Below are 24,192 nucleotides of genomic sequence, written 5' to 3'. Positions count from 1 at the left end.
CGTGTGCCGGCCTGGGTGAGGTGGGGGCCAGGAGGTCAAATTGTTCTGCACACATGAGGGCTGTTGGACATGGGCTCCAGTGGCCAAAAGGTGGTTTGTTCTGTCTGCCCAGGGCTCTGGAATGATGTGGGCCCTGCCCTGGCTGGCGGGGAGCCTGGGCCGGGGAAGGGGGCGCTGTTGCTTCCCCTCAGCTCTGTGAGTCCTCCCCTCCATTCCTTGAGTTGTCACGTGGTGTTATGGTCTGAGTGTTTGTGTTCCCCCTGATTCATATGTTGAATCCTAACCCCCAGAGTGATGGTATTAGGAGGCAGAGGCTTTAGGAGGTGATCAAGTCGTGAGGATTAGTGCCCCCTTATAAAAGAGCCCCCAGAGCACCCCCTGTCCCTGCTGCCATGGGCAACTCGGCAGGAAGACGGCCGTCTGTGAACCAGGAAGAGGCCCTCACCAGACGTCACATCTGCTGGTACCTTGATCTTGGACTCCCAGTCTCTGGGACTGTGAGAAATCAGTGTTTGCTGTTTACAAGCTGCCCGGTCTGTTGTTGTTAGAGCAGCCCCAGTGGACTGAGACGGCTTCAGGAGGGAGCCCCTGGGCTTTCCTCTTCATTCCAAGGCACATTTTCAGCTGACCCGCAAAGTGCTCCCCAGCACCTTCTCTGACCAGCAAGCACCGGCTGACTCGGGAAGCTCCTCCTGGGCCCTACCACATATAAAGGCTTCGCAAGAAGAAACAAGTGACTGTGGGTGCCAGTACGGAGGCCCGTGTGTCTGACTGGTGCTGTGGGTCCATCCCGCTGGGGTGGTGCTTGAGACTCCCGCTGGAGGCACCAGGTACAGAGACAGGGGTGCAGTCCCTGGAGGCCCCACAGAAAGAGCCAGGGAGCAGTGCAGCACATCCAAGGACCACCAGGGAAGGCGGGGAGCTCTGGAAGGGGGTCTGAGCCAGACACGAAGGAGGCAGAAACATGCCCCAGCAGCACATAGGACGAGAGGCCGTGCAAGGCAGAGGGAACGCCTGGGGGTGGGAGGGAGGAGACTCTTCTGGGACTCAGGAGTAGCTACAGTGGCTCCAGGCCGGGGTGCCTAGGAGTGAGGCCAGAGAGGGTGGAGAAGGCCACTAGCAGCAGATGAAGATGAGTTTGGGGCCAGGTGTGGGGGGTCTGCTCTTTCCCCAGGAGGCAGCCCTTGATGGGCACCTGGAGACCCCTGGCTGTGTGACCTTGGATAAGTCACTTCACCCCTCTGAGTCTTAGGTTCCTCATCTATAAACTGGTGGCATCCCCCCCAGTGGGATGATGATGGTGGTGATGATGAGGAAGATGGTACCTGTTTCATCAGGTTGTTGCAAGGTTTAAAGAAGGGTCTGGGTGTGAGTGTGCCTAGTACTTGGGAGGGTTGCCCTGTCACTGAGTGTGCTGCCCACCCCCAAAGCCCCCTAGTATTTGATGTGTTAATTTTGTGATAGCTTTTCAACTACTGATTGGTTTTAAGCAGTTGATGGTCAATTTGTTTCTCAGACATTCTTTAAAATGAGTCTTGGTTTGGTTTCCAGGGCTAGAAATCTTTGGCTAGAATTGCTTTTACCTTTGTAGAAATATTTGCATGGGCCACTGGCCACTTCTCTTGGGAAAGTGGGTGCTCTGCGGTGTGGTGTGGATCCTGCCCTTAGGAAAACACTGGGTGCCTGGAAAGTTGGGGTGATGTGTGTCCACTCTCTGACCTGCCCGGATGCCCTGGCTCCTCCCCACCACCCTGGGCCTGGCCATGCCAACTTCCCTATGTCAGCAAAGTTTGGTCTGGGAGGAAAAGGGCTCTGAGGGCTGCCTGAGGCAGCTGGCAGAGGATGGGGAGGCTTTGCGTTTGGTTTGGGTCAGCAAATACTGACCCAAGGTTGCTCTGTGCCAGGCCTGGGGGAGGCCCTGTCCTCGAGCAGCTCCCGTTCCTGGTCTCCATGCTTCCATTCTGGGTTGGTCTGGAGGTGTCCGTGCCAGCCGCCTGCACGTGGCCTTGGTGGGCTGTGGCCTAGGCCCTGGACCAAGCAATTGTAGCAGAGCCCTGGGCCGTGGCTGTGACCCTGGCTGGAGGAGTGGGCCATGTGGTGTGAACACAGATGCCTCCCACCCCAGTGTCACATGCAAAGTGGCTTCCCTGGGCTGGGGTGGAGAAACTTCCACCTTTTTGGGAAGCAGACAGAGTGCCCCAGGCCCCCAGAAAGAGGCCTGTCATGGTTGGAAGGCTTCCAGATATGAGTTCCTAAGCAGAGCTCGCTGAGTAGACCCTTGCCTGATGGCCGCTGTGCCCAGATCTCAGTCACTGCCCACGTCCCCTGGCTCTGGCTGTGGGCACCGGCCTTTCCGTGCTTGGCACCGGCTCAGCTGTGGGCTTTCTGAGCAGGGATGACCGAGTTCCAAATAGGCTCCTATTTGGATGATGGAGTTCAGCCCCACCGGGGCGGAGTTGGCTCTCCCCTCAAGTCTGACCAGGCCTGTGCTTGGGGGCCAGGGAAGTGGGTGGGCTCTCTTCCCCCACGATGTGGCTCCCCGCCGCATCCCAGCTTTCTAAACACTCATGGGTGGGCCTCGTGGGCTTTCACTGCTCACCCGTGCTGTGTGTTAATAAGATTGTTTAAAAAAAAGAAAAAAGACAAGAGCCCTGCCAGCGGTGGGATTTGGTGCCTTTAGAAGCAGAGGCACAGAGAAGTAAGGGGGAGCTCTTCCACAAGAAATAGACTCTCACATCTTGGGATTTGGGGAAACAGAACAGGCGAGGTTTTTTTTTTCCCTTCCCAGGCCCTCCGTATTATTAAGACACTCTGTCTTATAAGGGATGTTGGATAATTAATCCTGTGGCGAGGCAATAGCAACAAGCGCTAGAATATATTTAAATAATGAGGAAGCTCTTTAACGTGGACCCGTAAAGTAATTGTGGGCCAGTGGCATGAAGGCGCGAGGATCTGGATTTATTGAAATGTACTTTCCCCTTCAGAAGATGGGGGTGTTCTTTTGTGTACACACGCACACATGCACACGTGCACACGTGCACGCGCACACGCACACGCGCACACACACGCACACGCACACACACGCACACACACACACAGCATTTAGCCAGAACCCTGCTAAGTCTTTTCCCTTTCAGTCGAAAGGAATCAATTATGCCTTGTGGTCGCTTTCCAAAAACCACTTTTGATTGTGTGATTTTGTTTCAGTCGAGAGCTCCAATCAGCCCCTCAGAAACAAGCGGGGGGAAGAAAGCCCTCTCACCAAATATCTGGGCGTCCGTGCGGATTCTCAGCAGTTGAGAATATTGACAGCAATCAGAATTCCATGGCTGTTGAAACTTCGCCTCTAATTGAACTGGGAAAGGTAAACCCAGATTCAGGGCTCTGCACGCTGTAATTGCAATAATTTAATTTAGCTATTTAACCTGTAATTCAGTGGTATTTATTAAGGAGCATGGGAGAAAATGAGGCCATTAGGAGCCAGAGATGAATACATTGAAATGAAAATGAACACTTCTAACTACCAGTTGACCTTCGGTTTGTAGCAGTTTTTATTAGGCTGGTCACGGTAATTACCAGGACGTGAATCAGGGAGGAAAGTGAATAATTCAGTAATGAACATTTTTATTCATTATCTCGCGTTTTCAGGAAGCGGACGAGTATTGCGCAAAAGTATCGGCGACTCGCTTTTTGTTTGTTTTTTGAAAAATGATTGTTTGTGGACAGTGGCCCCATGCAAAGCATCATTCTGAGGAGGGAGTTGGCAGCCAGGGAGTCAGAGGGAGGCTCACTGGTGTGTCCTCGGTGCTGGGCCTGCCTCTGGGGTGCGCCGGGGAGATGGCGGTCCCCACGTGGTGGGTATCATCAGCCTGGCGCCGACCAGGGGAGCCACAGCCTCGCCAGCCCAGCCGGGGAAGGTGCTTCCAAAATTAGTGATCAAATGGGAAGTTTTCTTGACGTGTGCTGACTGAGGGTGGGGTCGGCCAGCTCTTCTTATGCCCTGTTAGGGTGAATTGTAAAGAGGTGCAGGCTGGGGGATAGCTGGGAACATGTAGCAAGATGCTTCATCCTCCTGGACCCAGGATTGCCACCTGGGGACACCGTCCTGAAGGCTCGCCAGGGATATTCAGGAAAACATGTGCACACACCTGCAGTTGCCTTATAATGGTGGAAAGTTCTGGAAGCAAGTAGATCCCAAGAGGGAGGAGAATGGTTAGAATGTGCAGTCTCCCAGCCGGATGGTGGAACATCACATAGCAACCAAAAATAATGACTTGGTGACGTTTGCAGCGATGTGGGAAAATGCTCCCAAATGACACCACGAGAGAGAAGCCTGAACCGAAACTGTACATGATAAGAGCTCAATCAGTAGATGTGTGTGTGTGCGCGCGCGCACGCCTGTGTGTCTGTAGGAAAGGGGACGCCAACATTTTGATGGAGGTGACTTTGGTAGTTTGTTTCCTCCCGTATCCTGGTCTGTATCTGGAGGTTTTCTACCAGAAGAAAGTATTCCTTTAAAAGTCAGAAGACACAGTAATGTTGATTTCAAAAGTTATGGTGACTTTTGCTGATTGGAAAGAGAAGTTTCTAGCCAGGCACCCTATGCAGGGCTCCGCCAAGCCTGGGGTTTCATGAGCTCCTCTTTCCACTTCCCAGAAAACCCTTCAGCCCTTAGATGTATCAGGGGGATGGGAGCTGAAGACTTGTGTCAGCCGGGCCGTGACGGGGGGCTTCCCCACGCGGCCCAGTCAGGAGGCACCTTCTTTCCATGTTATTCCCATTCCCTGCTTGTGGCTCCACACTGGGAGTCAGCCCGGGTGGGGCCCAGACCCTCGTCCTCTGGGGCTGGGCACATGCTTCTGAAGTGGGACATTTGGTAAGGACATTGCTGAGTTGGAGGCCAGTCTCCGCACCTCCTGCTGTCCAGCCATCTGCCTAGTGTCTGGCTGTGGTCAGTTCCATGCGGGTAGAGATGTTAAACTCACACTCTCTTCACGCAGCTAGACGAACAAGTGTGGTGTGTGTGTGCATGTGTGCGTGTGCATCTTGGTGTTGTCAGAAGGACCTCATTAGATATCCAGATGCTATCCACCCCCCCACCCACCCCAACAGGGTCTTCAGGCCCTCTCCGGTGGGAGGCTTGCTTCCCCGGTGAAAAAAAATTCTTTCCAATTTTTTATTCTTCAACTTCACTCATTTTCTTTAGTAAGTGCATTATGGTTATTGGGGGAAGACGCGCAATGACAGGTCTGCCCTGAATTCAGAGTGTCTGGACCCTGCTTTGTCTACTGACCTCAGCTGGCTGGCAGGAAGGCACAAGGGCGTTCTTCAGGCCCCAGGGCAGTGCCTGGCACACGCTGGGCCCTCTGCAGGTGTGCCCGTCTGCCCCTGCTCCGCTTCTCACTTATCTGCCCACAGCGTCTGACCCGATGCCACCAGCTGTAATCCTGTACCCACCCTCAAATGAGATGACGGTCAGCAAAGGCTGTGTCGTGTACCTAAGGAGAGCACAGACCAGGAGAGCAGGGAGATTTTCAGTCGGCTTCTGGCTCTGCACCTCGGGCCTGGGTACACTCCCGGGCGTGAGGACAAAGCTCACGACATTATATCTACAACTCCTTCAGGCCCAGTTCCTAGCACAGGGGAGGCTCCTGGTGGAAGCTCCTTGTCCCCCCTCCAGCCCCGAGCAGCCCCGAGCTTGCCATGACCACACTCAGCATGATAATCACAGCACCTACCTAACCGCAGAGGACCCAGTGCCACTCGGATGTGAAAACTCCTGGCTGATGCCAAATGCCCAGTGAAAGAGCTAGGCTTTTGAGGTGTCTAATATGGCTTCAGAAGCATTTGGACTTCTCAGAGTGGATGGTGCGTGTGCACAGTCTCCACACACACAGCCTCTGTGACATTGTCGGGGCCCCAAGATCCTCCTTCCGTCTCTCCCTCTCCCGTGGACACGAGGCATTCTCCTTGACTATGGGCACGTAATTCCCCAAAGTGCAGCTGACCCCGCCGAACCTGTGAGGCTCCGGTCTCCTGGAATCTTGGGAGCATTTGTGGAAACAGCTGCAGAGGGTGCATGCTCCGAGGGGGTGGGCTGCTGCCCAGGGCGAGCCTGGGACCTGTGGGTGCAGACGCGTTGATGGCCACGGTGGTTGTTGGTGGGGCACGGGGCCGTCTCCCTGCAGAGCGGGCTGGCCCACCTACCTTGCTAGGGGAAGAGAGAACACCAGGACATTTAAGTCTTCACGTTGGGGGAATAGCTAGTACCCCCCAACCCCCATTTTTTAAAGGTCCAGAAGAGAGCGTCACAGTGCTGTGTCCCAGTAGCCACCAGGCAGAATGCAGCGTTCTCCTTCCTGTGGAGGAACTTTGGAACCTTTCCTCCTGGTTGCCTAGTTACAAGATCATCTGTCCCGAGTTCCCCAGAAGGGGCGTGGCTGGGGAGCCACGGGAAGGGGAGTCGGGAGAGTGGCTGCTGTTGGGACTGCAACGAGTACATTCGATCATATCTAATTCCCATTTATATTACGTCGGACAGCCCCACTGCCCAGCTGCCCTCTTGAAGCCTCGGACCGCTGGGGTTTTTTGATGCATGAATGAGGACTGGGAAGTGGGCCAGGACTTGGCTCATGGGCTTCTTCATCATTTATTAGCTTCTAGTTTTAATTGTTTCCCGACTTCTTTCCAGATATTTATCTAGCAAGAATTGTCAGTTCTTGCCGTGCTGTGCAGACGCAAGGGGCAGGCGCCAACTGCAGAATTTTAACGGCTCTTCTGGGCGGCAGGCAGGCGTTTCAACTTGAGTCCAGCAGGTGTTGGGAAAGCAAGCACCTACTGTGTGTCAGACTGTGCCACGTGATGAAGGGATATGGGGATGGACCGGCCGAGGCTCCTCTTATAGGGAGGCCTGTTGTCCCTGGGGAGGTGGGGCAGGCAGGGACTGTCACACAGAGACTTACATTTTGTCTTGAGTGCCACCTGGGCTACAGGTCTCGGGATGTGTGACCTCAGGCAGAGACCTCTCTAAGCATTGGATTCTCTCTGGAATCCGAGGTGACGAGGCTAGCAAGGGTTAGTGATGACGCACTGAGGTACCGGGCAAGTACTTGATGGGGGCAGGCCATTATTTTCGGGGTTCTGTGTCCCAGGGAAGTGTGGTGGGACAGAGCAAGGACAGGACTCTGGGCTGGGGATATAGGCCATGGATATGCCATCTGCCTTTTCATTCTGGTGTCATCTGTGAAACCGGGGCACTGGGGGTGCCCTGCAGAGGACACATGAGGAATGACAAGGGAAGACATTGGCGGCTTCTCTTCCCTTCCGGAAGGAGCCCTGGGTTGAGTAGACCCACCGTGTTGGGGCCTGTGGTGGTTTGGTGAGGTTCCTGGATCAGGAACCAGGGCCTGGCTGGTGTGTGACCTTGGGAAGTCCTTTCTCCACACTGGGCAGCCTTGGTTTCCCTATCTAGTACTGGTTGGGGGGGGGGCACTGGGCGATCTTGCTTGTTACCCGCCCTTGGTTTCACAACTTGGGTAGCCTCAGGCAAGCGTGAGTAAATCTTCAGCCTCGGGTTCCTCACCTTTGAACCTCAGTGAAAGTATGTACCTCTGGGATTGCCGTAAGGACGGAACAAGGCCCCGCTGACACGGTGCCCGTGGTATGAATCTGACAGCTCTCTGGGGGTCCCTGTTGTCGAGGGCAGTCGGTGCTGTGGTTAAGACGATGGGCTCTTGAGCCAGACTGTCCAGGCCTGGGTCTCGGCACTTCCTGTGGAACCTCCTTGGAGTCTCCACTCTTCACTCTTCTCCCCAAAAGACAGAGAAATGAGCTCACTCTTGGGGCCATTTTATAGGTGAGGAATGTCACACTGAATGACAGATACAGAGAAGTGGGGTGCCTTGTCCAGGGTCATCCAGCTAGTAACTGCTGAGCCTGGACCAGAAACCTGTAGCGTTGTGCCCATTGCTCGGGGTGCATGGGGCAGCACTGCTGGGGGCCAGCCGTGCCCTGGGCCCCCGCTCGGCCTCCACTGTGGAGCCCTGATCCAGAAGCCCCAGCTTCTTGGCAGGCCTGGCCCACCAGGGTGTGTTTTCTGAGCCGGTGCATGACATTCACCGACCGCTGCCTCCGCCACTGGGGATAGTCTGGGACTGAAAATGCTTGTTTTCTGCTCAGGCCTGGAGGAGGGAGGACAGGTCCCTGGTAAGGCAGCCCTGCCACCAGCCCCAACTTTCCCGATTGTGCTTCTTCCCCATCATGTTTAGGAGAATTATGGTGAAGACCGGATGCTTCGTGTGCAGGGCCATACACGTTTCTCACAGAGTTCTCATTTCCTTGGGAACTTGTTGAATTTGCCATTTGCTCTGGGGCCATGGCAGAAACCATCGAAACCTGCGGGGCCCTCATTCACGTTGACAAGCCCAGGGGCCAGTACCAGGGCTGGACCTCGTTGGCATAAAGAATTGATTTGAGGGGGAAGAAAAGCGGGGAAATGACAAAATCCCTCAGTTTGTCAGCTTGCTTCTTGAACGTGAGGTTAAAAACCCATTTTAGACTTGGGCTTTTTAAAGACAGATTCCTTCTGAAATTTGGCCGAAATGATTTGAAACAAAACGATCACAGACTTGATCAGAAAGTGGTGATATCAGGCTCTCTTTGTGGTCTGGACTAAAACATCTGTTAACAGTGGAGTTTGTAAAGGTGTGTATGTCACTATTGTTTCTTCACTCACTTGTGCTCATTCTTACGATCCTGGATTTGGGTTTACTCATTTATTTTATTTTTTAGAAGGGAAGCATTTTTATCGGAGAGAGTGGTAAGAGGAATGGGGGAGGTCACCCCTCTGCAGGCAGAGTCTGAGCTTTCCGGCATTTCGGCATGTCGTGCCAAGTCGATGGCTGTTATTCCTCCAGAAAATAATGTCCTTTTTTTTTTTTTTTTTTTAACTTGCTTTTAACATTCTGCCCTTGGCATCTGTTCCAGGCATTGTGGACGAACATAGACTGTGTTCTGACAATGGGTTAAAGCAAGCACTTATTGAAAAGCATTCTCTACTTAATTACATTTCCTTCTTCTAGAAGCTATTTTAATTTTTTTTTTATAATCACATGTTAATTGTGTATTAGCGGGGCCTTTCTGATTAGTTGAAAACATAATGAAACCTTTGTAAACAACACAGAGAGAAAGAAAGAAGAACGTGTGAAGCAGAGACAGTGGTGAGGAGCCAGTTCTAAGAGGCCCAAATAGCTACATTTCTTGCTTCCAGGGAGGGGTGGAAATTTGTACCTGGAAGTCCCTTTTCTGAGTGATGGCTCCCCTGGTGGGGAGGGCGGGGCCACAGCTGCTGCCCCAGGAAGGGGAGGGGAGGGGTGGGTTCTCTGCCTCCCCCTTCTTCACTCCATCCTATGGTCATTCATTCCTTCCTTCATTCACCCACTCATTCATTCATGTGCTCATTCACATTCGTGCAATAGCTTCCTCGGTTTAGCGCTGACCGGGTGCAAGGTTCTTTACATGCATGCTCTAGATCCCCCCGTACAGGTATTCCTGCCACTGGAGGAGAAGGAAACAGCCCACAGTCAAGTTCCCTCATTCACGTTAGCCGAGGCTAGAAGCAGGAGAGCCAGATCTGTCAGGCCCAAGGACCCCCAGCCCCAGTGTGGTTCTGGAGTCCCCATGCCCCTTCCTGGGCAAAAACTTCAGCAGGTCCGGAGACAACCTGGTACCTGTCCAGAGGGCAGATGGGTCAGGGGAGCCAGCCAGGGCTAGGCCTGGGGGGGTGGGGGGGGAGCAGGGGGCGAGGGGGAAGGTAGCTTTCACCGTCCCCAGAATGTGGCAGCATTGGCTTTTTTTTTTTTCCTGCCTTTTAACATCTTTATTGAAAGCCCCAGCCCCAGTTTACAACCCCTATTGTGGTGAGAAGGGCCCCGAAGGCTGCGCTCTGTTCCCCATTTAAAGGGCCGGGCTTACAGGGGTTTTGCAGTTCCCAGGCTGTTATTAGGGAAGCGTGGCTGGGGCGTTTGAAATGCAAGTGCTACTGTGTGTGAGCGCCAGGTTCACCGTGCGCGCTCCAAGGAAACGCTGCCAAGACAGTGTTGTGAACAGCCGCCAAGCAAAACACGCGCCTGCCGTCCAGTGGAGCCAGCTCACTTCTGCAAATAGAGGAAAAATTGACTTTCTGATTTGGAGTGTTTCTACAACTAAGAAGAATCACTCCAGTGATTGTTCTAAAAATATTCCGGAGGCTGCACGTTCTCGAAGGCCTCGGGATTCTGAGCGGTCCTTAATCGTGCTTTTTATGTAATCTCTCCGGATCGTGTGTTTTTAAAAAAAGGAATTTACTTAAGCCTGCGTGGTCATCTCCTCGCTCCCCCCCCCACCCCCCCCCCCCCCCCCGTAAGTATTGCTGCAGCGTGAAAGAGTGCCCTACACAGCAGAAATTGTATTTTTATCTCTTTGACTTCAGGAAGTATATTTGGGTTTTCATCTCCTGCAGCCGCTGTTGCAAGGCTCACATCTGAGCAGCCGAATCTAGGGCAGCCCCTGACATCCCTGCACCGGCGGCAGAGCCCAGTTCTGGAGGGAGGCGACCCTCAGGCGGAAGGGTTTTTGGAGGAGGGCTGGGGAGCGGGGCGTGCTGGCACCGTTAATGGCCCCCGGCTCCCCCTGCCTGTTTAGGGGGGAGCAAGGCACAGAGCTCCCTGGGAGCCCCGGACCCGCCGTCCCCGGCGACTCGGATTCAGATGATTTCTGTAATGATGAAACTGACTGGGATGCCCCAAGCTTGCTTCTTGCCAAAAGTAAATGATGTCGGCCCCTCCTCCTCCTCTCTGACTCTCAGTTTCTCTCCACCCTCTATCCCCACCTCTCCTCTCTCTCTCTCTCTCTCTCTCTCTCTCTCTCTCTCTCTCTCGTGCAGTCAGTTTTGCAGGTTCAGCTGCAGAGCCTACAAGGAGGCCAGTACTGAACGTGAGGGGTCTGGTCTGTCCCCGGGTTGTGCATCCGCGGCAATGCTGACCTTTGGGGCTGGATGATTTCCTGTCGTAGGACATTTGAGCAGCATCCCTGCCCCGACTCAGATGCCAGTCACACCCTCCCCTCTGCCAATCGTGGCAATCCAGAATGTCTCAAGACATTGCCAAAATTCTCTGCATGGGCAAAACAGTCCTCCATCAGATACCACTGGTCTGGCCTTTTTCCCCAAACTTACAGCCAGAAAAAGGCCCGGAGATTATTAGGACCCATTTTTAGGTTTACACATCAGCAATAATAGCCGAGTGAAATCTAAAGCCTTGGAAATTGAGAATGAGTGCCCCACTTGATTTTTACCCCCAAAGCAAATTTTTAAAAGAAGTGGCAGGATGATCCGGGTTTAAGGGGCAGCCCCGGTGTGGCCGGTGAGGGGTGGTGAGCTGTCCCAGCTGCATCTGCAGGTGTTGGAATGGCCAGGCTGGCCAGAGTCTGTGCCTTCAAATAAGCAAGCAGTTTTCTCTAAAATGTCTCCTACGTGGATCTTCTAATACAGCTCTGCTAGCATTAGGTAACTGACCACCTTATCAGTGAACCAACAGTTGTGAGGATTTGCCAGTGTTTTTGGCATCGCACGCTGGGACATTCTCCCCTTTATTGCCCTTCCTCCTTCGCTTGCTTGCACCCTCCCTCCCTTCCTTCTGTCTCCTCACTTGCCTCCTTCCCTGAGAGGTTGTTACCCCGCGGGAGGAACCGGACCTAGCCTGCTCACAGGCAAGCACCTCATTTTGACGACATACACTGTATCCATTTACAAGAATCGTGTTCTGTGGCTTTAATGTTGACTCATTCCTGGGGCAGCCGGGAGGGTCAGGTGCCAGGTGTCCCTTCATCCATCAGCAGACTCCTGTTCGAGACATCTAGAACCAGGTGGTCGGCGGGTTTTGTGCCGGGCTTCCTTGGAAGGCCGCACGGCCAAGTATGCGTGTGACCGCGAGAGAGTGATTTCCTGGGCTCAGCCAAAACCCAGGCTTCCGCTGGCTTCTCTCTGCCAACTGGCCAGCAGAGCCAGCCTGGAGGTGCAAGAGCCATTTGGAATTCACAGGACTCCACCTCCCCTGGGGCCTGGGCTTCTCGGCTTTGGGTTCTCCAGTGCAAACCTGACAGCACCATCCTGGGGGCCTCCTGGCTCCCAGATTGTACAGGCAGTTTGGGCAGCTCCCCTGCCCCCCCCCGGCCCCCCACTTGCTCTGCCCATGTCCTTTGTCACCGCCAGCACAGCGCCCCTGCCCCTTGGCATTGCTGCTGCTTTCATCTACCCCTGGTTGCGGGGGCGGGGGGGCAGTGCTGTGAGAACCCCCTGGCACGGGCTCTGTGGGCCATGGCGGGAACCACATCTTCCACCAGCCCCGAGCCACGGTTGGATCTAGCCATTGGGCTGCCCAGCCACCATGCTGAGGCTGCTGGTGATGGAGCCGGGCAGCGTGGAGGGCATGCATGTAATTGTGTCCCCGTCACGTGTGTGCATGTGTGTGTGAGAACCTGTGCGTGGGGGAGGTGGGGGTGCTCGGTCTGGCTTTTCTGTAACCTCCGTGGCATTTGGTACGCCTCTGAATCCTCTGGTTCTCTGATCATGCCTGGCGGCTCGGCTGTGCACGGAGCACCCGGAAACTTCAACACTGAGCTGCGTCTGGTGAGAATGACCATCTCCCTGGCTGCCGGCGGGTTGGAGGAAGCTGGCACCGTGGAAGAGGCAAAGCGCTGCCGAAGTGCCGCAGGTTTTTCATATGGAAATGTGAAATAATGGGGTGATTAAATAGAGCTGTATATTAAAGTACATCTGACATTAGAATTACCATAATGTGCTGTAGCCTTAGGCTGAGTACTTTATTTGCCATCTGCGTCGGCCCAAAATCCCCCGGGGAAGCGCTAAAATATTCTGAATAAACTCAGCTCGAGTTCTTATTGAGAGTAAAATACCATTTGCGGCACGTCGTATTGATTCGTCTTAATTGTGGTGCAGAAAAGAACATTCACTCGCTGATGACTTTTGTGCTCGGTGACAAGCTGGCTGGAGTAACTCAAACACTGCAGTTGGTTAACCTGGACGGGGCCAGGCGGGCACCTCGGCTCCAGCCAGGGTGCCATGGAGCCACCCCGGGCGTGCCACCAGAGAGGGAGTTGGGGCGACGGGCACCCCAATCGGGGGCAGGGGGACCTTCACACTCTGCCGGCAGGCCCCTCCCTACACCCGGCCTTGCCTCCCGCCCCGAGGAAGCGCTGTCCGGCTGCAGAAGGATGGCGTGTGGCGGGTCGTCCTCCAGGGGCCGTGGCCTCGGTCCCTGCCTGTGGTTGGAGAGATGTGCTGTGCGTGTTGAAGAAAACAAAACTAAAAGAAAAAAAGGAGAAAGGGAGGAACCCACGCACCCGAGCAAACCCCAGCTTGGTTGGCTGCTGGTTGGTGGCCGTGGGACCTGGTAACAGTCCCCACAGCCCTCCGGGAGGGGGAAGAGTGGCACGTGAAAGACAGATGACTCGTTGGTGGGAAAACACTTGGTGATCCAGACAGTGCTCCCCCATTCACATGGTCCAGTTTTCATCCTATAATTGCCTATCATTATACACAATTTAAATATTCAAACATCCTCCACAAACCTTGGGCTAGCATGTTTTTATTACAAATTCAGAACAAGGGAATAACCTTTAACTTCAGAGACAAATGAGACAAATTTACAAGTGCATGTCTGCTGTTTTCTTGTGTTTTATCAATCCCTGCGGACCGGAACACTTTGGCTATGACGCCATTCTGAACAATATACATATATTACTACTTGTTTGTAGTGTGTGGGTAATGAGTCCCCTCTGCATTAGCTAACCTATATAACTTGGCGTCGAGGCTCTCCATAACGTCAATTATCTCCTCAGAGCTAAACGTACACTCCATTAAAACGAGATTTACTGCCCCTGCAATACTTCTTGGGGTGGAATGTGAAGATTTTTGTGGATTTAAGGAAAGGAAGGAAGCCTTATTCCTGCCTTGTGAAGAAAGTCATGAATAATGGAGAAACAGACTTCCTGTGTCAGCCGGAACGCGTGCGTGAAGATACCCACGAGGTGTGCACACGCCCACACACACCGGCTCTCACACCGGCAGCTCACGCCTTGAGTTGTGTGTGTTTTTTTACCTGTTTATTTCTTAATTCACTCTTTATTTTTCCATTAAATGATAAGGAGGATTTGCTTCATGCTTCCCCTGCACATTCTCTGCTAAATTCCTGTCCCCATAGTGCTATGGTGCGTTCAGAGAACCGCATATATTTGGGGGGGATGGGGGATGGAACAAAACCACCAAAGTAAGTGTATCTCTCAGCCCACCAGAACCCACTGTCATAGGTCCTTTTCAGAGAAGTCGACAGAAAGATTTCAAGGGAATCTGACGATGCATTCATCTATTTTGGGGAAGACATACTATTTCCAGCTGATTTGTGTGCCTTATGTAAAGGGGGGGGAAGCTCTATAAAGATGATGTTGAGGAATGTGCCGTAGTTTTTCGAGAATGCCGTAAGTGCGTTGCCACATACAAAATCACTCCGTGTGTCAGAAGGGCCTCCGGCTCTTCCATCTTACTAGCAAACACCACCGTTCTCACCCTTCCCCGAGATGCCCCCGTGGTCAGCAATATTGCTTTGTTTCAGGGCTGGGTGGCTGTTTCCTGAGCCTGAACTGCACACCTGGCCTGACCACAGAATTGAGCAGTTGAAATCGAGACTGTTTGGGGAAATCTGGGGTGCATGGTGCCTGCAGCTGCAGTTCAGTTCTAATACTTCTTTGTTCCTCTGAGAACCTGGACCACCCTGTTCCTGAAGCTGGATCACAGGCCTAGGTGGTTCAGATGAGAATCTTCATGGAATAATAGAACTCCTGCTGGAGAGAGTGATTTTGAAGCCACCCTGTAGGCTAGTGAGCCTCATAGATTGGATTTTAAATTTCCTCTTTGCATTTTCCAGCCCCCCCCCACCCCTCCCCGGTTTCATTTCTTTATATCTTATGGTTTCACAGTTCGGAAAGGGTGGATCTGGTCTCAGAAAGAGCCCTTCAAGGGGTTCCCCTTCATCCTTTGGTTGTACTGACATTTTGTTGCATCGAACAGTTTTTGACTCAAGTAGGCCTTGAGTGTGGGTTTGAAAATCTTCATATTTAAAAAAAAAAAATCAGAGTTTTCACCGTGATGGAATTGATAGCGATGGAATTTGATCTGTATCTGGCTCCCTTTCTTTGTGTTTTCAGAGCCTCCTCAGATTGATCTGAAACCCCCTTTTCAGTCCCACATCCTTTTCCTTGCCTCTGTGAATCTGGGGTCCCATTTCCATGCCTCTATGTGTGCAGTTTCCTCTGCCAGGCACACACTTTCTTTTCTTGCTCTGCACAACAGACTCCTTCCTTCTGAATTCAGCTCCAGGAGCTCCTCCTCGGAGAGGTCTTCCCTGATCCTCCCACGCTGTCCGCCTGTCCCTCCTCTGGATCCTGCGCCTCATGTCACAGTCTCTCCTAGTGACCTCATGGCCTAAAGCCTTACTAGAAACGTGGGGACTCATTAGCCCCTGCACTTGACTACAAGCTCCATGCGGGCAGACGTACATTGCTGTGTCCCTCCATTCAGCACAGAGCCCGGCAGGTGCTTTCTGCGTCATAGAGCCGCGGAAGGGGGGATGGAGCAAATGACTACGTGGTGTCGGACAGATCCTTTCATCGTTTGCTACCACAGTGCAGTTTCTGGGCTGCCAGATGTAGTGCGATCCTGGGTACTGTCCTCATGTGCTCCTTGGTTTCCCTAAAAGAAGGATAAGGACACCTGAGAGCAGCACCTCTTCCCCGTGTTTAATATTGAGCCCTGGGTTTGGACGGTGAGTGTGGACGAGTGAGGACAGCCCTGCACCATGAGCAGGCATCTGTGCCATCTCTGGGAGGTACTTCCCTCCCCGGCTGCATCTCCCATTTCCCCTCCCCGGGCTTTTCTCTTCTTTGCAGCCCTGAGGGTGCACGTGCAGTGCCCTACATCCACACGCCTTCCCTCCGTGGTCTGGGCAGGTGCCCTCTCCCCGGCTTGCACTCCCGTCCGTGCAGTGTTCCTGCCTGCCTCCTCCCCAGGTGCTCTGAAGTCCCTCAGCAGGTTCTGCTCTGCTTTAGGATCCTTTGTGTCCACTCACTCACCCCCGCTTCTCAGCTCCTACCTGTGGCCTCCTGGAGGGGAGGGGTCGTGGCCAATCCCTCTGAATCGTGTCTGCCGTGAATAACTGGATAGTGAGGTGAATGAATGAATGAATGAATGAGAAGCGCATGTCCCTAGAGCATTTGGGATATAGTTAGATTTCCTTGGGTTCACTCACTTCCCAGGTATGTCTCTTTTGCTTGAAGCAAGATTCAGTGGTGTTTTTGTGCACAGCTGCCTAGGGGGATGTTGGGGGCTTGAGTTGGAGGCTGTGGGGGAGGCTGGAGGCCCGGTCTCCCAGCCCTAGTTAACTCCAGGCATATGAAGCACACAGTGGACCTCTGCCCCTGGGATGCTGGCAGGGTCAGTGGACTGTCCCCAAACGCTGAGAGGCTGAGCGGAGTCCTCCCACCTGTGTCAGGTGTCTAGTCTCAGCCGAGGTACCCCAGCCCGCAGCTTGCTGGTGTTCATGGGTGTGGGTGGAGTGGTTTGTGTGCCTGTTCCGGGCCCCTCGCCAGGGCCCATGATAGTGGAGGCTGCAGTTCCGTGTGGAGGGGGCAGCCAGCTGTGTGTCTGGACGCAGCACAGGCTCTGGGACTCAGATCCTGTGTGAATCTGGGTTCTGTGATCCAGAAACCATATGACCTTGGGTCCCGCATGTAGCTGTGATGAGACTTCATTTCTTTTTTATGTAAGTCTGGATTAAAACCCACTTCCTAGAGTTTCTGTGAGCATCTGCCTGAGAGTACAAGTCCGGCATTGACACGTGCAGATCGCATGTGAGTTGAACACACCAAGGTCAAGGACAGATTATGATAGTACGTGTGATCGGTATCAAGTAGTATTCCCCAAATGCCCGGGGAATACTATGGCGGTGGTGCAGGGTCTGAAAAGACATTTTTCAGGCAGAGAAGGAAAGGCAGGTAATCTGGGCGCAGGGAACAGCAGGTGCCAGCCCGTGTGTAAACACGTGGCCCCAAGCAGAGGATCAGGAGGGTGAGGGAAGGCTGAGTGCCTCTCCCTTGCCCTGGGCAGCAGGGGCCGTCAGCCCTGTGATGCGGGAAGATGGGTGGGTGGCCTGCTCGCCCGTCCTGCTGACGCCGGCTTAGAGGGGGGCGGGGCGGTGGCCGTGGCCTAGTGTCCAGGTTCTGTTTGGAGTCCCCTGGGATCCCGGCCTGCCCGGTGGTAGGCGCTGTGGCTGAGAGGCGTGGGCATGTTGGGTGGGCCCTGTGCCCGGCGTGCCCAGGGAGTGGTACACTAGGTGAAGGCTGAGCCCTGTGGGGCCAGGCAGGTTCACCCAGACACCCTCGTCTGGGTGACGATGTGGTCAACAGTGCTGGCCGTGGGACACAGCGTTTTCGCAGGTCACCCGCAGTTCTGAAGCACGTGTGCGTTGGTCGCTGTGTGGGTGGCCATAGTCACAGCAGCGGCCAAGGCCGGCTTGGTCCCTGTCCTCAGGGAGCTTGGAATCTAGCCCAGATGATGAATTTTTAATCAATAACCCAGGGCCAATAATGTGGCCTTGAGCAACTCATTGAAGTTCCCTGAGCCTCCTTTATTGCTCCTGTCAGTGGTCGCGGTGTGTAGTTATCACGAGGACTAAAGGAGGCCGTGCAGACGGGAGCCCCACGCCGCAGGCTCTAAGCCCCAGTTCCGCCAGGCCCCTGCGTTCTCCCCTCTCCTGGCACCCTGGCTGCCCACCTAGCAGTGCTCGTACTGTTCATCAAATGATTGAGGGGGCACTAGGTGTCTCGTCTCCCCCTGCAGCGTGAGCTCTGTCCATCTAGGGAGAGTACCTGGTGGACGCCCAGGGTGCCCAGCCTCTGTCTGTGCACTGAACAAAGGAAGGGCCAGTGGGGTCTTGGCTCTCAGCAGGACACACACTGCCACCTCGTTAGTTCAGCCCCGTCTCACCTGGGCCCCCACTTACTGGGCTTCTGTGCACTGGGATCCATGGAGGGCAACGAGGCAGAGGCACGCTGAATGTGGTAATGAGGATCTAGAAGATTCCGAGGCCTGGAGGGAGAGTGCAGGGATGGACTGGCCACGTCTGCCACGGGCAGTGGTGGAGGGGCGTGGGCTCTGTGAGGCAGAGCCTGGCTGAGCACCAGGGAGACCACACAGGAGTGGTACATCACCCCCACCCCCACCCCCACCAAAGTACATCTCTTACTTTTCCATGAGATGTAATCAGCATGATTTCACCGAGTTACCGCGGTTCGAGCCCACAGCAGCACCCCTCCGCTTCTTAGCACATGGGCTGGAGCAAAAGGTAAGGTGCCGGGCCCAGCACGCTATGCCCAGGTACCTTGGCCTGGGGTCCCAGGTCTCTACACGTTCCTCTCTTGCTGGGGCTTTTATCAGTCGGCACAGGGCTCAAGAGCACAGCCGGTTGTGTGGCCTCGGGCAAACCGCCTTGCCTCTTCCAGCCCTCAGTGTCCTCCTCCGTGAAATGGGGCCAGTGACAGTTCTTCGGGGCTTGTGTGGAGGCTCGGGTGAGGTCAGCTCTACTTAGCTGTGGACAGTCCCATGTAAGGACCTAGTGATGGCTTAGGGTTCCTGCTGTCGTGACTACTCCCATAGGTCTGACTTGGAGAGAGGCTGAGGTTTCACAGGGTACCTGCAGATCAAGCAGGGGTGATTCTAGATTTCGTAGACAGCCATGCTCAGAGATAATAGGAACACAAAACCTACAAAAACCACCCAGGTGGCCAGCTGACATTTTCTTTCTGGGATCATGAAAGGGGAGATGGTTTTTCAACTACTAAGGGGTCTACACATTTAAGGGATACTAGTGATAATAATTACTATCATTTTGGAACAGTGCAGACGATATTGTTAGCAGTTACAGATTCGGGAGGAGGACTGGGTGTGGACCAGTGAACCAAGCCCTCTCTTGGGGCACAGGGGACCCTGGGATCCGGCGTCCTGCCTTGCATCTGGGTCCTGGGTCCTTTTGCCCTCCCCCCCCCACCCCCAGTGGGCTTACTTGCTTTGTGAAACATCCCCCTCCAGGGGCCAGGCCTGCGGTGGCCTCGATTGGGTTCCAGGAAAGGATAATCGTGCCCTTCACTGAAGGGCACACAGCATGGCAGGAGAACCTCCTTCTTGGCCATTTTCATCGTAAAACAGGCCCTGACGAGTGTAGCGAGAAGGATCAGTCCCTCAGGTGGTGCTGAGCGCTGGAGAGCCGGCGGGGAGCGAACCTGGGGCCGGGAAGTCTGAGGAGGGCCGCGGCCCTCTCCCTGCTGGCTACGGGGCTCTCTCCGCTTGCTTCCCTGAGCTTCCATTCCCTCATGCACCGGCAGGGATGCAGCCCTTGCCTGGCCTTCCTCAGAGGCGGGGTGAGGAACGACGAAAGGCGCTAATGCTGGCAAAAATGCTAAACCAGCTACGGAGCACTTTGCAAACTGTGGAGGGCTGTGTGAAGCCAAGACCCGGTTCTTAGGTCAGCGTCCAAGGGTCCCGATTCTAATTTTGCCCGGCTTTGGAGAACGGCCCGGGCGGGATCTCACCTGTGGCCCTGCGTGAGCTGGGGGGTGGGGGGGGCATCCTCGCTGCCCCCTCTGAGCAGCAGCGGACCGCTCCTCTCCTGTAGGCACGAGTGCCCTTCCTCGTGGCGTCACTTGGCCTTTGGAAAAACCCGTTAAACTAGCGCGCTCAGCTGTGGCCTTTTCATTGAATAATTACTCAATTAAAGGTGTGTTTTTTATTGAACATCCCTGATACCTTTATTGGTATTATTAGAGTAACCAGCATAATAAGGAAGAACAATTATTTAAATGCTCATTAAAAAAAAAAAAGGAACAACCCCTCATGGCGGAGGGAGACTCCTCCGTTGCAGGAGGGTCCAGTTGCCAGTCGGTCCCCAAGCGTTACTGTAAGAAATGATGTTTCCTCACTGGGAACAGGTTTTCACTTCCCTGGAGCCTCTCATGCTTGAGGCAGGCTGCATGAACATTCCTGGTGGGTTTTATTACTGCCAGATTTAAACATGCACCGCCAGGTTCAAGGATGGATACTATACACCGAAACCTACAAAGCCGCACTCGTAACATCTGCGTCGTGCTCGATGGACAGTGTGTGTCCCCATGCAGGATCTCACTGGGTACCCCCAGCCCTCTTTAAAGGCAGGTATCTTCTTCCCATTCTACTGATGTAGAAATTGAGGCCCAAAGAGGTGGTGATTTGAGGGACTTCACCGTGCTGGGAACATCAAGGCCCTCGTAACTAGAGACGGCAGGGAGGGTTTCCAGGTTGAGAAAATCGTAAGGACTCCCTTTAGAGCCAGGAGAGCAAAGAAGATCCAGTCTGGGTTTCTGCCAACTGAGAGTAAAAGCGTCTGAGGAAGGAAGCAAGCAAGCAAGGACAGACACGGGCCCTGGGTTCTGAGCTGCCAAGCCGGATTTCGTGATCGAAGCGCAGCTGACATTTCTAGGTCTGTAGGCCGGGTTTGATGTTGCTGGTACGTCACTTCAAAATATTCTAGGCATCCACCGATCACGTGGCACCTCAGCAGCCACGCGGGGCGCGTGGTGGGAGTGGATCCTGTCTTGGTCGCTGGCTAAGTGGTCTCCTCGTGGAGCCGCCAGCTTACCTCTGGGCAGGTGGCCCTGAGCTTGAGGAGGGGGTGACCTCCGGTCCTGGGACGGGGAGGGGGCCAACCCTCTCGCCAGGGGTCTTCCATTGCATTTAAAAATGAGCTGTCCGTGAATGGTGTGCTGCGAGTGTAAAATATTTAGTGAGTTTTTGAATAGAAAAATGTTCTGAGTGGCTCTTCAAAGACTTCTGACATTGTTCACTTGTTAAAAGTGAGCAGCCCTAGTGCTCAAGGCTACTTCTAGGCAAGAGAGAACCATGAAGTGGTAATATGGAAATGAACATTTTATTAAGGGAAAAAAAAAGAAAAAGCTGGGGGAGAGTGGAAAGAGAGTTGTCTAGGGAGGGCCTTTGAGGGCTGTGAGATTTAAAAAAAGTCAGAAGCTGTCAGATCCTGGGAAGGCCGTCGCCTGCGGTCGCCTGCAGTGAATCTGGCCATCGTGCGAGGACAGTTTGGGAACCAAAGCAGTTCAGGGGTGTGGGAAAAGAAAGAGCTCACCCCGGCATGAGCAGTGGCTCTGAGATCCGATTTGATGGACACATAGCTCTTCCCCACCTGAGGGTGAATTACGGACAGGTAACTTCCTCCCTTGGCTGCTCCAGAGTTTTAGAAGTGTCTTTTTTTTTTTTTTTATTTTTTCCTTTCTTTTTTTTTTTTTTAAACAAGAAGTGGAAACATCTGAGCTCTTTAGAACATGTAGCTACATGCTTCCCAGCAGCTGCCATTTTGAGTTAAAAAAATGTTTTAATCGGCCATTTCGGCTGAAGAGAATTCTTTATTCCTGGCCTGCCGGGGAATTCTGCATTTTCTTCTGATATCCGCATTCCTCACCAGCAGTAGAACTTTCTAGAAAATATGTGGCCAGCAGAACAAGAAATAGGAAATGCTCTGGAGTTGAAATCCAAGGAGATGAAGATGATGAACAAAGAGATCGGGGAAAAGGGGGTGGGGTCCCACTTAAAAAATGAAGAACCAGAGCAGCTGTGTACCGTAAATCGATTAATTAGAGTTTCCAAAAGCCAAGGTGAAGGGTACAGAAACGCTCTTTAATTTGAAGATCTATGACCTTGTAGGATGTGGCACTTCATTTGTGTTATTAGCTCCTGTGTCAGAAAGGGACATTTTATTTATCTTCTTGTTATTTATTACGTATTTATTCTGCCTTGCTCTAGAAGAGGATTTGAAGAGGACTCTAAATATTGTGGTTTCTGGCCAGCTCTCTTGTGCGGCAGTCTGAGGCAGAGGGCTCCGTTCGCCCAAGTCCATTAACTAATCAGCTAGGCAGGAGGTGGTGTTTTCTCTGCCAGCTGAGGGGTGTGCCGGAAGGGAAGGCCCAGGGTTGGTGCCACCGTATAGCGGGCGCCCCATGAGAAACATGGCGGCCCAGGGCCTTGGGAGGCCTCCCTGTCGTTTTCCAGGCGGGGAAAATTCCCCTCGGGGACTCCAGCGTGGGGAACTGAATTGCCCAGACGGACTGGGTACACCGGAGAAAGAAAATTGCCTCAGAAGTTCTCCTTGAGCTGTTAGCAAAAGCAGAGTGAAGCCGAACCTCACAGTTCTTTTTTCCTCTCTGTCCTTCCCCCCTGCCCACTGGTCTCCTTACCACCAAACACGCAGACACAGACTAGGAGCCGGGAGTGAACGGATCACTATGGGGCACCACACTCCTAAAGCCTGTCTTGGTTTCCAAAGGAGGTGGGTGTTCTGGCCCAGTTGGTTCTGGGGTCTGGGAGGATCTCCACCCTGCCTGCTGGACGGGCTGGTCCCTTTCTGTGACACCTCAGGCCCTGCATGGGGCGGGGAGGTCTCTGCCCTCTGAAGCTGTCCAGCCGAGCCTGTGAACATTGGGTCCTTCGGTCATTTGGTTTTTACAGCTAAATGTGAAGCCCCCGGAAACATAACTTGTGTACGGAAAACAAAAAATAAATCTCTGTGCGGGATTTCGGAAGGTCTTTTGGGGAGAGGCTGAGATGGGGGGGGTCTTCTCCACTCTGCACCCTGCTGTATTCTCAGGTCACCTTCTGACTTGGGGTCTGGAAATTAATTTGCAGCTTTGGCTTCACCAGGGAGTGTGCGGCTACCATACTTCATCAGCATTAAAACCTTCCAGGTACAGGAAAGTTTGAAAAAACAAAAGGGGTTTTTCAAGATCTGGGCTGTGATGTCTTGTTCCCTGTTCCCTCCCTGGCTAGCGAGCGAATCTCATGGCAGAAAGCAGGGCCTGCCCGCACCTGCCCCTTTATAGAGAGCATTAGGAGCAACCCAGACTGGAAAAGCAGCAGGCTGCCCCCGGAGGTTGAGGAGGGCGGCCACGAGACAGGTTCTGGATGAAACGTTCAGCCTCCATTTTCTGACTGCCTCAATGGTGGACAAAGACTGACGTTTTTGGCTCAGTGCCACAAGTGTCCACTAAGATTTGCCCCCGATGTCACCAGGGCCGGCATGTAACAGATCCACACTTGCCACCGTTCATTCGACCGCCCCGTCAGATTTGACATTCTCCCATTCAGGTAGCATTCCGGCAAAGGTCTTCATGCTTGTCAGTGGCCCCCGCTCCCTCCCGCCCAGGGTCCTGCGGAGGCCAGATTCCACGGGGTGGGTAGGGGTGTGTGTGAGGCCAGAGGGGGAATCGGAGGTCAGTGGGCTTCCTAACATGCTAAATTCCTTCTGCTCCTATATGTTCATGTGTAAATTTGACGGTACTTTCGGCATGCATGCTGGTGTGTGAAACCCTAGTATTTCCTATAGCTGAAATCCCAAATGATGCAGAGGTATCAGCCATTTCTCTTTAAAAAAAATGTTTGCCAGGCAATTGAGTTTGACTTGTGTTTTTTAGAACCCCTTGGATCAAATATTGCCTAATCACTGGTTCTGAAGCTGAGGGGGAGCCATGAGCTGCGGGTTTGCCCCCCAGGGGACATTTGGTTGGGCCTGGAGAGATTTGCGACCCTCCTAACTGGGGGAGGGAGTGCTACTGGCTTGTACTGGGTAGAGGCCAGGGATGCTGCTGAACATTCTACAAAGCACAGGACCCCCGACCCGCACCCCAGAATCCTCCTGGTCCAAACGTCAATAGTGCCTTGGTTGACAAACCTTGGTCTGTCATGGTTGCAGGTGTCCCGGCTGTTCGATCGTTGACATCGGGCATTCTCACAACACGGCCTCATTTGGCTTCTGAGATGATGGGGATAAGAGCAACTTTTCTTTAGGGGAGCAAGCCGAGGTCTAGGAATTGGGGGTGCTTGCTGAGGTCGTGTGGCCGATCTGGGCTTTGCCGGGGCCACCTGCCCACAGAGCCAGCTTCTTCAGCTCTCCAGTCGGGTGGGGTCTTGGCCCGCCGGAGGGTCCGACACGTCGCCGGCCCCGGCCCGCTCCGAAGGGCCCCCCCGCCCCGCGGCCGCCTTCCAGGGCC

General features: G+C 53.7%; 1 protein-coding gene across 7 annotated transcripts in view; it reads left to right on the top strand.

Annotated features, from left to right (window-relative positions):
- BCL11B (BAF chromatin remodeling complex subunit BCL11B) overlaps positions 1-24,192 on the top strand; it is a 93,236-nt gene that overhangs the window by 63,890 nt on the left and 5,154 nt on the right. The gene's annotated exons all lie outside the window — the stretch shown is intronic.

The sequence above is a fragment of the Phoca vitulina genome, unplaced genomic scaffold (assembly GCF_004348235.1).
Source record: "Phoca vitulina isolate PV1807 unplaced genomic scaffold, GSC_HSeal_1.0 scaffold7, whole genome shotgun sequence".
Taxonomy (NCBI): domain Eukaryota; kingdom Metazoa; phylum Chordata; class Mammalia; order Carnivora; family Phocidae; genus Phoca; species Phoca vitulina.
This window is presented reverse-complemented; position numbering and strand designations above follow the sequence as displayed.